General features: G+C 33.7%; 1 pseudogene across 1 annotated transcript; it reads left to right on the forward strand.

Annotated features, from left to right (window-relative positions):
• Positions 1-10,172: 10,172 nt before the first annotated feature.
• LOC306642485 (ubiquitin-conjugating enzyme E2 D3-like) lies at positions 10,173-10,495 on the forward strand (annotated as a pseudogene). The gene has a single exon. The product of its transcript is annotated as a ubiquitin-conjugating enzyme E2 D3-like (transcript).
• The last annotated feature ends 4,205 nt before the right edge of the window (positions 10,496-14,700 follow it).

Consider the following 14,700-nt stretch of genomic DNA (forward strand, 5'->3'; position numbering starts at 1 on the left):
CTCATTCTATGAAACTAATATCACCCTCATACCCAAACCAGGAAAAGACACATCAAGGAAAGAAAATTTTAGACCAATATCCTTGATGAATATAGATGCAAAGATCCTTAACAAAATATTGGCAAACTGTATCCAAAAACATATTAAGAAAATTGTGCACCATGATCAAGTGGGGTTGATCCCTGGAATGCAAGGATGGTTTAACATCCGTAAATCAATAAACGTAATCAATCATGTCAATAGACTTAAGGATAAGAATCATATGGTTATTTCAATTGATGCAGAAAAAGCATTCGACAAAATACAACACCCCTTCATGCTCAAAATACTAGAAAAAATAGGGATAGTAGGAAAATATCTGAACATTGTAAAGGCTATTTATGCTAAGCCCATGGCCAACATCATTCTTAATGGAGAAAAACTGAAACTATTCCCTTTAAAAATAGGAACAAGACAGGGATGTCCTCTTTCACCACTTCTATTCAACATCATTCTTGAAACACTAGCCAGAGCAATTAGAAAGGCTAGAGAAATTAAAGGAATATCAATAGGAAAAGAGGAACTCAAGCTGGCATTATTTGCTGATGACATGATTCTATATTTAGAGGATCCAAAAAACTCCTCCAGAAAACTTCTAGTCCTCATCAATGAATTCAGCAAATTAGCAGGCTTAAAAAATCAACACACATAAATCTAAAGCTATTTTGTACACAAGCAATGAAACATCTGAAAGGGAAATGAGGAAAACAACTCCATTTGCAATAACCTAAAAAAAAAAAAAAATACTTGGGAATCAATCTAACCAAAGAGGTAAAAGATCTCTACAATAAAAACTACAAAACATTGAAGAAAGAAATTGAGGAAGACCTTAGAAAATGGAAAGATCTCCCATGTTCTTGGATAAGCAGAATTAATATTGTCAAAATGGCCATACTACCAAAAGTGCTATACAGATTCAATGAAATTCCAATTAAAATCCCAATGACTTACCTTAAAGAAATAGATCAAGCAATCATGAAATTTATCTGGGAGAATAAGAAACCCAGAATAGCTAAAGCAATCCTTAGCAGGAAGAGTGAAACAGGGGGTATCTCAATACCAGAACTTCAACTGTAGTACAAAGCAATAGTAAAAAAAAAATGGCATGGTATTGGTACCAAAATAGACAGGTAGATCAATGGTACAGAATAGAGGACATGGACACAAACCCAAATAAGTATAATTTTCTCATACTAGAAAAAGGTGCCAAAAATATGCAATGGATAAAAGATAGCCTCTTCAAAAATGGTGCTGGGAAAACTGGAAATCCATATGCAACAGAATGAAACTAAACCCCTATCTCTTACCCTGCACAAAAATCAACTCACAATGGATCAAGGACCTTGGAATCTGACCAGAGACCCTTCATCTTATTGAAGAAATAGTAGGTCCAAATCTTCAATATGTTGGCTTAGTTTCAGACTTTTTTAACAGTACTCCCATAGCAAAAGAAATAAAAGCAAGAATCAACAGTTGGGATAGATTCAAACTAGAAAGCTTTCTTTCAGTAAAGGAAACTACCAGCAATGTGAAGAGAGAGCCTACAGAGTGGGAGAAAATCTTTGCCACTCATACTACAGATAAAGCACTAATTTCCAGAATATATGAAGAACTCAAAAAAATTCTACACCAAGAATACAAATAACCCAATCAACAAATGGGCTAAGGAGATGAACAGACACTTCACAGAAAAAGATTTACAAGCAATCAACAGATATATGAAAAATGTTCAACATCTCTAGTAATTAGAGAAACGCAAATCAAAACTACACTAAGATTCCATCTCACCCCAATTAGAATGGCAATTATCAAGAATACAAACAACAATAGGTGTTGGCAAAGATGTGCGGAAAAAGATACAGTCATACTTTGCTGGTGGGGATGCAAATTAGTGCAGCCACTCTGGAAAGATTCCTCAGAATGCTAGGAATGGAACCACCCTTTGACCCAGCTATCCCACTCCTTGGCCTATACCCAAAGGACTTAAAATCAGCATATTACAGAGATACAGCCACATCAATATTCATGGCTGCTCAGTTCACAATAGGCAGACTGTGGAACCAACCTAGATGTCCTTCAATTGATGAATGGATAAAGAAACTGTGATATATATATATATATATATATATATATATATATATATATCTGTGTGTGTGTGTGTGTATACACACACACAATGGAATATTACTAAGCTATAAAGAATAATAAAATTATGGCATTTGCAGGCAAATGGATGAAATTGAAAAATATCATGCTACGTGAGATAAGCCAATTTCAAAAAACCAAAGGACAAAAGATCTCACTGATAAGCGGATGATGACACATAATGGGGGGTGGGAGGGGGCAAGAACGGAGGAAGGAGGGACTGTATAGAGGGAAAAGAGGGATGGGAGGTGTGGGGGGAATGGAAAAAATAACAGAATGAATCAAACACCATTACTCTGTGTAGATAAATGATTACACGAATGGCATACCTTTATTTCATGTACAAACAGAAACAATATGTATGCCATTTGTTTACAATAAAAATAAATTAAAAAATAAAATAAAAAATTGAAAAAATGCAATAGAGATTATGAGCAAAAGATTCTAATAGTCTTGTCATAGAATCATGTTAATAAAATATGGAAAGAAATACATTATTATTAATCAGCGAAAAGTAAATCAAAGTCATACTGGTCAAAATGGTCAATTTTGATGGGTTACGTGTCAGAGAAGTTGGTGACTAATGGACATTCACATGTATGGCCCAAAGGTGCAAAACGATGTAGCTCACCTTGGAAAGTGAGGACCCACAGCACAGCCATTCAAGTTCCTGATACAGAACATGGACAACCCCTGCATGTGAACCGTTGGAGACCCATGTGAGAAAGTTCATGGCAGCAAGACAAACCAGAACAAGCAGAAACAGCCACATGACCCTGGATAATACACAGCTTCCCATCAATGGATGAAGGCATTATGGTGAATTCACATACGATAAAACTTACACAAAAAAATAATTATAATCGTACCCAGTAACAGAAATGGATTTTAGCAACATAATGCTCAATGGAAAGAAACATACTAACAAAATCATGTGATTCTATTCATATCAGATTCAAAATAACCAAACTAAATCACAAATTCTCAATGTAGATATACATAAATAATATAACTATTTGAAAAATAAGAATAACCTGTTTCCTCTGTACAGAAATAAAATAGCACATAGGATAGATAAGGCATAAAGAGGTTTTCTCTATTTCTAGAGATTAATGACAGATACTTCTAGAATATTGACAGTGTTGTGAATCTTTGGTAGTGATCTCTTTACAGATATCCTTAAATTATTTTGCTTTATTACTTAGTTATATATTAAATTAGTATTTTTATATATAAAATGCTTTATAATATTATTAAATATTTTATATGCAACCTTTATATCTGACTAGTACTGTACAGTGTGCTATAATAAAATAGAAAAAGATAAAAAATAATAATACTAAAATAATGAATGATAATAAATTACAAAATGAACAAGTATTTACCCCAGATGTTTATAAAAATAACTAAAAACAGTTAAAAAAACAATTTGTATATGAATATTCACAGTTGAATATTCAAAAACACTGAAGTTGCAAACAATCCATATATCTATAGCAGATTAACTGGAAACTGCCAGGCATGATGGTGCAAACTAGAGTTCCAGAAACTCTAGAAAAGGTAGGCAGGGGAATCACAATTCTGAGAAAGCCTATGGAGACCCTGCCTTAAAATAAGAAGTAAAAAAAAGGTCTGAGGATGTTGATCAGTGGTAGAGTACAGCTGGATTCATCCACAATACTGCAAATGTGATCATAACAATCATGACTTATAACTAAATTTAGTATGTTCACATAGAATTGTAGTCATCAAGAATTTAATTGGAATATTAAAATATATAGCATAGATGAACTTGAAAGCATTATGTCAAGGGAAAGAAATTAGAGAAACTTACCACATACTGCATAGGTCAAATTATTTAAAAATTTAAAAGAAAGAAAATGCATTTAAAAGAAATGCATCTTAGTCATTCCAGGACCTGAGGAAATAAGAGACTGGAAATGGGTATTGGAAAACCTGGTTGTTTTATTATATATATTATATATATTATATAATATATATAATGTCAGGAATTACTTGTGAATGTTTTACAACATTGTGAGTACATTAATGGAATTGATTGTACCCTTAAAATTGTTATACTGGTAAATTCAATTTTAAGCATATTTAACCAGAATGAAAAAAAAAAATAAGTTTGTACATTAGGCACAGAACAGTCAAATACACTGAAAATGAAAAAGTACAATCTATCAAAATGTATAAATGCATTCTACTTTCATGTACAACTAATTAGTACAAAAAGTTTTTTTTTTTTAAATGTGAGTGATAGTTTTAAAAGAAATAATCTTTTTTACAATAACAAATATTGGGGTTAGGTTGTGGCTCAGTGATGGAGTGGAGTGCTTGCCTGGCACCTTTGGAGCACTGGGTTCGATTCTCAGGACTGCATATAAATAAAGTAAAATAAAGATATATTGCCAACTAAAATATATATATATATTACATATATATATATATGTAATAAAAGATCCACCAGGCCTAGTCAGCACCTGCCATCTCCAGCGTCCATGCCCCAACTGGCAGTCTGGCACCTGCACAGCCCCTGATGATTTATCAACACATGGGGTCACCTCTGCCTGCTAGCATGGGTTATTTGCAACCTGGAGGCCACCATCCATAGTGGGACAATACCCTTCTTGGGACACTGCATTATCAAGTTTCTCTAAGGCATCAGACTACTGAAGACTAGGAATTTTGAACAGTACAGTACCGTTTTATTGTAGAATTTTTATTAGTAGTATTATTATGATTATTCTTATTATACCTACTATTCTTTTCTTTTTTAATATTTTCCTCACTCTATTCTCCTCTTGTCTATCTGTTTGCTTGGATATTTTCTCCCTTTTCTCATGCTAACAACCAATTTTTTTAAATTCTGCTTTCACTATTTCTATGACATAATACTTCTATAGACTCACTTCTTATCTGATTAATGTTATATCCTACACCCTTCCCTGTTCTCTTTATCCACCATTAGAAATTGTGGTCCATATTGCAAAACTATTGGTTATGCTGAAGATAATAATTGAACTCATCATTTCTGTTTACTAAGACAATATGGTTAATATCTTAATAGGAACTATTTGGTTTAAGGATACATATTGTTTGTTTGGTGTGCTGCTAATATTGATCTCTCTTTCAAGGTGAGGTTTTGGAAACCTGTAGGTACATTGTAAGTCTATAGGGGTGAAATGGCAATACCTTGTATTTGTACTGCTAGAGGGGAAGATACGGAAAAAAAAATGAGAAAAAAAGGGAAGAAAGTGTCCCAATCATGCTATATCAATAGAATCCAATGACAGTATGGAGGAGAAATGTCAGAAAGGAGTTCAGAATGTACATAATTAAAATGATCTGAGAAGTAAATGGTGAGATAAGAGAGCAAATGCAGGCAATTAATGATCGCACCAATAAAAAGTCAAAAGAGCAAATGCAGGAAGCAAAAGATCATTTCAATAAAGAAATAGAGATTCTGAAAAAACAAACAGAAATTCTTGAAATGAAAGAAACAATAAACCAAATTAAAAATTCAATAGAAGTCATAAACAATAGGGTAGGTCACTTGGAAAGCAGAACATCAGTCAATGAAGACAAAATATTTAATGATTAATACAATGTTGACCAAATAGAGAAGACGGTAAGAAATCATAAACAGAACCTTCAAGAATTATGGGATATCATGAAAAGACAAAATTTAAGAATTATTGGGATTGAGGAAGGCACAGAGTTACAAATCAAAGGAACAAATAATCTATTCAATAAAATGATATCAGAAAGTTTCCCAAATCTACAGAACAAAATGGAAAATCAAATACAAGAGGCTTACAGGACACCAAATGTACAAAATTACAACAGATCCACACCAACTCACATAATAATGAAAATAACCAATGTACAAAATAAAGATAGAATTTTAAAGGTTGTAAGAGAAAAGCATCAGATTACATATGGGGGAAACCAATACAGATATCAGCAGATTTCTCAGACAGACCCTAAAAGCAATAAGGCCTGAAACAACATATTTCAAGCTCTGAAAAGTGGATGCCAACCAAGAATCTTATGCCCAACAAACCTTACCTTCAGGTTTGATGACAAAATAAAATACTCCCATGATAAACACATGCTGAAACACTTTACAAAAAGAAAGCCTATACTAGAGAACATTCTCAGAAAAATATTACATGAGGAAGAAATGAAAAACTACAATGTAGGTCAGCAAAGGGAGGAACTACCCTAAAATAATAGCCAATTAAGGGAGAAACCAAATCAAGTTAAAAATAAAAAATAATTCAAAATGTCTGGAAATACAAGACATATCTCAATAATAACTCTGAATTATGTTAATGGACTAAATTCACCAATCAAAAGACATAGACTGGCAGACTGGATCTAAAAGAAAGACCCAACAATATGCTGCCTTCAAGAGACTCATGTCATGGAAAAAAATACCCACAGACAAAAGGTTAAAGGATGGAAAAAAAAAATACCACACGCAAGGATTAAGTAAAAAAGTGGGGGTCTCCATCCTCATATCATATAAAGTAGATTTCAATCAAAGTTAGTAGAATGGATAAAGATGGACATTTCATACTGCTTAAGGGAAGCATAAATCAACAAGACATAACAATCATCTTTATGCCCCAAACAATGGTATATCCAAGTACATTAAGTAAATCTTCTCAATTCCAGGAACCAAATAGACCACAACACAATAATACTTGGTGATTTTAACACATCTCTCTCACCATTGGACAGAACTTCCAAACAAAAATTGAATAAAGAAAACATAGAACACAATAACACAATCAATAATTTAGACTTAACAAACATATATAGAATATTCCATCCATCAATGAGCAAATACACTTTCTTCTCAGCAGCACTAGGATCCTTGTATAAAATAGACCATATGTTATGCCACAAAGCTATTATTAGCAAATAAAAAAAAGAAACATTACCTTGTATTCTATCAGATCAAAATGGAATGAAATTAGAAAGATTGATAAAATAAAAAGGAGAATATACTCCAATACCTGGAGACAATAATATGCTATTGAATGATACATGGATAGCCAAAGACATCAGGGGGAGATTAAAAATTCTTAGAGGTAAACAAGAACAATGATACAACATTTCAAAATCTCTGGGACACTACAAAAGCAGTACTAAGAGGAAAATTCATTGCATGGTATGCATTCAATAAAAGAAGAAAAAGTCAACAAGTAAACAACTTAACACTACTTCTCAAGTCCAAGAAAAAGAAGAACAGATTAACATCAAAAGTAGTAGGAGACAGGAAATAATTAAAATCAGAGCTGAAATTAATGAAATTGAAACAAAAAAATTCAAAATATTTACAAAACAAAAAGTTTCTTCTTTGAAAAAGTAGACAAAATCGGTAAACCCTTAGCCACACTAATGAAGAAAGAGAGAAAAATCGAATTATTAAAATTTCTGAAGAAAAAGGAAATACCACAAAAGACACCACTGAAATACACAACATAATGAGTAGCTACTTGGAAAATTTATAGTCCAACAAAGCAGAAAATCTCAAAGACATCAACAGGTTTATAGAGACATATGATCCACCCAAACTGAATCCAGAGGACATACACAATTTAAATAGATCAATTTCAAGTAATGAAATAGAAGTCATCAAAAGTCTACCAACAAAGAAAAGTCCAGGATCAGATGAATTCTCAACTGAGTTCTATAAAACTTTCAGAGAATAATTCATTTCAATATTCCTCAAAGTGTTCCATGAAACAGATGAGGAGGGAAACCTTCCAAATTCATTCTATGAAGCTAATATCACCCTGATACCGAAAGCAGACAAAGGCATGTCAAGGAAAGAAAATTTCAGATCAGTATCCCTAATAAACATAGACACAAAAATTCTTAACAAATTTTAGAAAATTGCATAAAGAAACATATAAAAAAGATACAGTAACATGATCGAGTGGGTTTCATCCCAAGGATGCAAGCTTGGTTGAACATCCATAAATCAATAAATATAATTCACCACATCAACAGGTTTAAAGTTAAGAATCACATGGTTATTTCAACAGATGCAAAAAAAGCAAAAAAATACAGCACCCCTTCATGTTCAAAACACTAGAAAAATAGGGAGAGAAGAAACATACCTCAACATTTTAAAGGCTATCTATGTTAAAGCCATGGGCAACATCATTCTAAATGAGAAAATATGGAAAGCATTCCCCCTAAAAACTGGAACAAGGCACAGAGTTTCAACAATGTTCTTGAAACTCTAGCCAGAGCATTTAGACAGACCAAAGAAATTAGAGATATGAATAGGAAAAGAAGAACTCAAATTATCACTGTTTGCTGATGACATGATTCCATATTTAGAAGAGTCAAAAAAATTTACCAGAAAACTTCTAGAACTCATAAATGAATTCAGTAATGTAGCATGATATAAAATCAACACTCATAAATCTATTGTATTTTTATACAAAAGTGATGAATCCTCTGAAAGAGAAATTAGGAAACTCCCCTATTTACAATAGTATCAAAAAAAAAAAAAAAACTTGGGAATTAGTCTAACAAAAGAGGTGAATGACCTCTACAATGAGAACTACAGAACACTAAAGAAAGAAACTAAAGAAATCTTAGAAGATGGAAAGATCTCCAATATTTTTGGATAGGTAGAATAAATATTGTCAAAATGGCCAAACTACCAAAAGCACTATACAAATTCAATGCAATTCCAATTAAACTCCCAATAATTTTCTTCATATAAATAAAGCAATCAAAGAATTTACTCAGAACAATAAGAGACCCAGAATGGCCAAAGCTTTTCTTAGCAAAAAGAGCAAAGCAGGTGATATCACAATACCCCCTTCAACTATACTGTAGAGCAATAGTTGCAAAAATGGCATGGTATTGGCACCAAAATAGACAGGTAGACCAATGGTACAGAATAGAGAACACAGAGAGAAACCCACGTAAATGCAGTTATCTCATTCTGGACAAAGGTGCCAAAAACATAAAAGGAGAAAAGATAGTCTCTTCAACAAATGGTGCTGGGAAAAGTGGAAATCAATATGCAGCAAAATGAAACTAAGCACTTATCTCTCACCCTGCACAAAACTCAACTCAAAATGAATCAAGGGCCTAGGAATTAGAACAGAGTTCTTGCACCTTATAGAATAAAAAGTAGGTCCAAATCTTTATCATGTCTGCTTAGGACCACAATTCCTTAACATGACTCTCAAAACACAAAAAATAAAAGCAGGAATCAAAAATTGGGACAGATTCAAACTAAAAAGCTTTTTCTCAGCAAAGGAAATAATCAACAATGTCAAGAGAGAGCCTACAGAGTGGGAGAAAATCTTTGCCACACACACTTCTGATAGAGCACTAATCTCCAGAATCTATAAAGAACTCAAAAAAATTTACACCAAGAATAGAAATAACCCTATCAATAAATGGGCTAAGGAAATGAGCAGACACTTCACAGAAGATCTGCAAGCAATCAACAGATATAGGAAAAAATATTCAACATCTCTAGTAATATAAGACATACAAATAAAAAATACCGTAAGATTTCACCTCACCCAAATTAGAATGTCTTCTATCAGGAATACAGGTAACAGCAGAGCAGATATCTTGTGGCTGTGTTATGCGCATGAGCCCCCTAGTGCCAGGGAGGCACCAGCTGCTGCACAGGGAGGAGGCCGAGGCCACAGCTTGAGGGAGGCCCAGGCCCCTGGACAGCTAGGGGAAGGGAAGGGAGGCCAGCCCCTGGCCGGCCGGACGCCTGTGTCTAGCACAGCCGGTGTGAGACAAAGGGACAATTCTTCCCCGCTGCACGGATAATCAAGAGTTTTGGCTGGACCTTTGAGCACACACCGAGATAGTGAGGAGCCAGACAAAAAACACAGACTGTGGCGCTGAAATGGATTACTAAGAACTTAGTGATTTGGCCCATGACCCTCCAGCACAATGTTCTGTAGGTCCAGTTGGGGATGATAAATGACAGCCCATATCAAGGTGGTGTATTCTTTAGAATTCATTTTTCTACAGACTACCCCTTCAAACCACTTAAGGTTGCATTTACAAGAATTTATCATCCAAATATTAACAGTAATGGCAGCATTTGTCTCAATATTCTAAGATCACAATGGTCTCCTGCTTTAACTATTTCTAAAGTTCTTTTATCCATTTGTTCATGTTATGTGATCCAAACCCAGATGACCCTTTAGTGCCAGAGATTGCATGGATCTATAAAACAGACAGAGATAAGTACAACAGAATATCTCAGGAATGGACTCAGAAGTATGCCATGTGATGCTACCTCAAAGTCAGAATAACCTGCATTATAGCTGGAATAAACTCTAAATTACTGTTCCTTTTTTGATCTTCTTATCCAGCTGCTCCCCTATCAGACCTCATCTTTTTTAATTTTATTTTTTGTTTACTTCCCTCCATTCATTCACATGCTCATCTGAGAAGACTTAAGTTTTCCCAGCTTTGGACAATAACTGCTTTTAGAAACTATAAAGTAGTTACAAGAAAACAATTGCCCAAGATTCAGAATTAAAAAAAAAAAAAATGGAGCATGTGTGTTATGTGGCAAATGTCTTCACGCTAACTTGGCTTTGAGACTAAACCATTCCTCACTGCTCTAACATGCTGAAGAAGTCATCTGAGGGGGAGGGAGATGGATGCTCAGTTGTCACATCAAAGGAAGCAGCATTATTCTAGAAGCATCCATTTTGTTTAAACCTTCCACTGTTAGAGATTTGAGGTTACATGATATACTTTATGCTCATAACTTATTTGGCTGGAGAATTGGTATTGAACTTGTAGTATCAGCAGAACAGAAAATGTGATGTATTTTATGCATGTCAATAAAGGAATGACCTGTTCTTGTTCTACAGAGACTGGAAATTGGAAGTCAAACACCCTTTGTATTCCAAAAAAAGGCCTCAAAACATTTTGTAATTTTCATTTAAATTGTTAGGAGGCTTGGAGCTATTAGTTAATCTATCTTCCAATACACTGTTTAATATAGCACTAGAATAAATGATGCAAGTTGTCAATGGATGAGTGATCAACTAATAGCTCTGCTAGTAATTGATTTATTTTTCTTCAATATAGTTGCATAAACAAAAATAAAAGAATACAAGCAACAATAGGTGTTGGCTAGAATGTGGGGAAAAAAACCCCACTCATACATTGCTGGTGAGATTGTAAATGGGGGCAGCCACTCTTGAAAGCAGTATGGAGATTCCTTAGAAAACCTGGAATGGATTCACCATTTGACCAAGCTATCCCACTTGGCCTATACCCAAAGGACATAAAATCAGCATACTACAGTGACACAGATACATCAATGTTTATAACAGCTCAATTCAGAATAGCTAGGTGTGGTACCAACTTAGATGTCCTTTAATAGATGAATGGATAAACCGTGGTATATGTACCCAGTGGAATATTATTCAACCACAATGAAGAATTAAATTATGGCATTTGCAGCTAAATGCATGTAGTTGGAGAATATCAAGGTGCGAGGGAGGCAAAAATGGAGGAAGGTTGGATTTTATAGAGAAAAGTGAGGAGTAGGGAGGGTGGGGGAAGGAAGAATAATAGAATGAAACAAACATCATTACCCTATGTACATGTATGATTTTCCAAATGGTGTGACTCTACTTCAAGTACAACCAGATAAATGATAGTTATAACCCATTTGTGTACAATGAATGAAAAGAAAAAAAGAAAAAAGAAGAAATGTTTACATTAATATACTAGATATTTATATATAGAAAACTTCACTATTAATCAAATATATACATATATGTTCAAATAATATTTGTTTATTAGTGAAGTATTCTTCTTATGACTGATTTATACTGGTATCACTCAACCCAAAATGTATCAAAGGCCTGAAAACAAACCCAGGAACTTATAAGCTCCTAGAATAAAACCTGAGGGTCACACCACAACATTAAGGAGTTGGCACTAACTTCCTCAAAAGTACTCATATCTAACAACATAATGTCAGGAGAACATACTGGTATGACATTAAAATAAAAATGCTTCTGCAAGCCAAAGAAAAATAATTAACAGCATGAAGGACAACATACTGAATAAGATAATTTTTTGTCAATTATTACTCTGACAAATGATTAATATTAAATATATAATGAATGTTTAAAATCTCAACATGAAAATAAAATCTAATTATTTATTCACTAATTTGGCAATAAAGTAAACAGAAATCTCTCAAACAAGGAGTCCAAATGGCCAAAAATTATGTAAAAACAAAATCAACATATTGAACCATCAGGCAAATGCAAGTCAAAAATCTCTACTGTAATTTCATCTCACTCTAGTCAGAATGGCCATGATCTAGAGTGAAAATTGTAATAATGCTGCAAGCAAGTGAGGAAAAGGAAATCCTTGTACAAGGTTGTTGGGATAATCATTATGGACATTTTCTTAAAAAACTAAAAATAGAAAAATTATATGATACAATTAATATATACACTCCCCACTATCTAAAAAAATTTTAAAAGCACATATTTTAGATTCATTTCTGCATTTATAGCAGAACAATTCACCACAGCTAAGTCATGGAATCTGTCCAAGTGTACAATAACAGATGAAAAGATTTTAAAAATCATGGTATATACACACAATGGAGAATTATTCAATCATAAAGAAGAGGAAAAGTCAGCTGTTTGCAGAAAAACTGGTGCAATTGGAGAGCAGTATATTGAAACAAAAAAGCTAGACTCAGAACAATAAGTGTTCTATATTTTGCTTCAAATATGGAAGCAACAGAGAAAAAAGATATCTCATGAAAATAAAAGATAAAACATTAAGATAAAGAAAAGAAATTGAGGGAGGACAAGGAGAGATCCTGTGGAGTGACATTGATCTATATATGTTATGTGCATCTAGAAATATGCCAGAACAACACCCAACACTTTATATAATTAATAGGTACCAATGAAACCATGTTTAAACTTCCATTGATTCCTACTAATTATGCTGCAATTATATTTCTATTTCAAAATGGTATCCCAAAGTTGAAAAATCACAGAAACTTTCAAAATTACTTGAAGAACCTAGGGTCTGGGGCTTGGATTTTAGCTCAGTGGTAGAGTGCTTGTCTACATGTGTGAAGCCCTGGGTTTGATTCTTAGTACCACATAAAAATAAATAAATAAAAAAAAGTTATTGTGTCTATCTACAACTACAAAAAATAAAAAGAATCAGGGAACAACACTTTTCTGAGGCCATAAAATTCCATGAAGTGCAAATATGACATGGTATTATGATTAAGATATGAGGTTTCCCTCAAAGATTCATGTGTGAGATAATGCAAGAGGTGAAATAATTAGAGTATGAGCACTGCAAACAAATCAGTGGATGAATCCAGTGGAGTAATCCACTGGACCAATGGTGTGGTAACTTTAGGAAGCTAGGTTTTAGCTAGAGGAAGTTGTTCCCTGGGGCCTCATTTGGAGTTTATACATTGTCCCTAGTGAATGGAGTTATTTTTTTGCTTCATGGTTGTCACAACCTGAGCTGATTTTCTCTGTCACACCCTTCCTTTCTGATGTTGTGCCTCATCTTGGACCCAAAGATATGGAGTCAGTGACTGGAACGAACCTCTGAAGCCATGAGCCAAAATAAATGTTTCCTGCTCTAGGTTGTTCTTGTCAGGTTCTCTGGTCATAGTAATGCAGATATGCCTAAAAAGCATGGGGTACTGAACAAGTGACTATCTAATGGTAAAATAAATTTGAAGGGTTCATCTGGCTTCCTGTGAGAAGTAGTAAATTAGACTAACAGAGACACAAACCTAATTTTAACATGGAGAGACAATTCATACAAATACAGAAAACAATAAAAACTAGTATAGGGAAAACACACTAACCAGGTCCTAAAATAACTTTCAAAGTATAATGGAGAAAAATTACATGTAAAAAGAGAGGATAATTTCTGAGCTACTTTTGTAGGTGTAGAGAAGTGCCAAAGAGAGTCATACTAAAAAAATAACAGCTTTAATCAGACATTATAAGCTGTTTAATAAAACAAGCAAACAATACCATATATCCTCTTCAGTTAATACTAAAGATAAAAGATTGGTAATTTCTTGTAATTCTAAATAAAGCAATAGATCTTATGTTTAAAAAGAAAACATCATACCTAAACATAAAACACGAAAAATACTTTAAAAACTCTGAAAATAAATGACATTTTTTATGAGTCCTACCAAAGGAGTGATGTCACCAGAAATTTAATCTAGAATTTGAGGATACATAGTCTGCGGGAAAAACAATCCACAAGTCTTTGATTTCTCCCTGAAAACTAAGTAAACTAGTCAAATTATATTGGTATTTTTGAGTCAATCCTCAAGTACATGTTTGGGTGGGTGAGCGAGAATGTGAAATTCTTGAGTTTGCAATTGCATGTTCCTCAGGATCATGCATGCTTTTTTCTCAGGAATTCCACAACATGTGTCAAGGAAAATGGGGTAGG

Source organism: Sciurus vulgaris (genome assembly GCF_902686455.1).
Source record: "Sciurus vulgaris genome assembly, chromosome: 13".
Taxonomy (NCBI): Eukaryota; Metazoa; Chordata; class Mammalia; order Rodentia; family Sciuridae; genus Sciurus; species Sciurus vulgaris.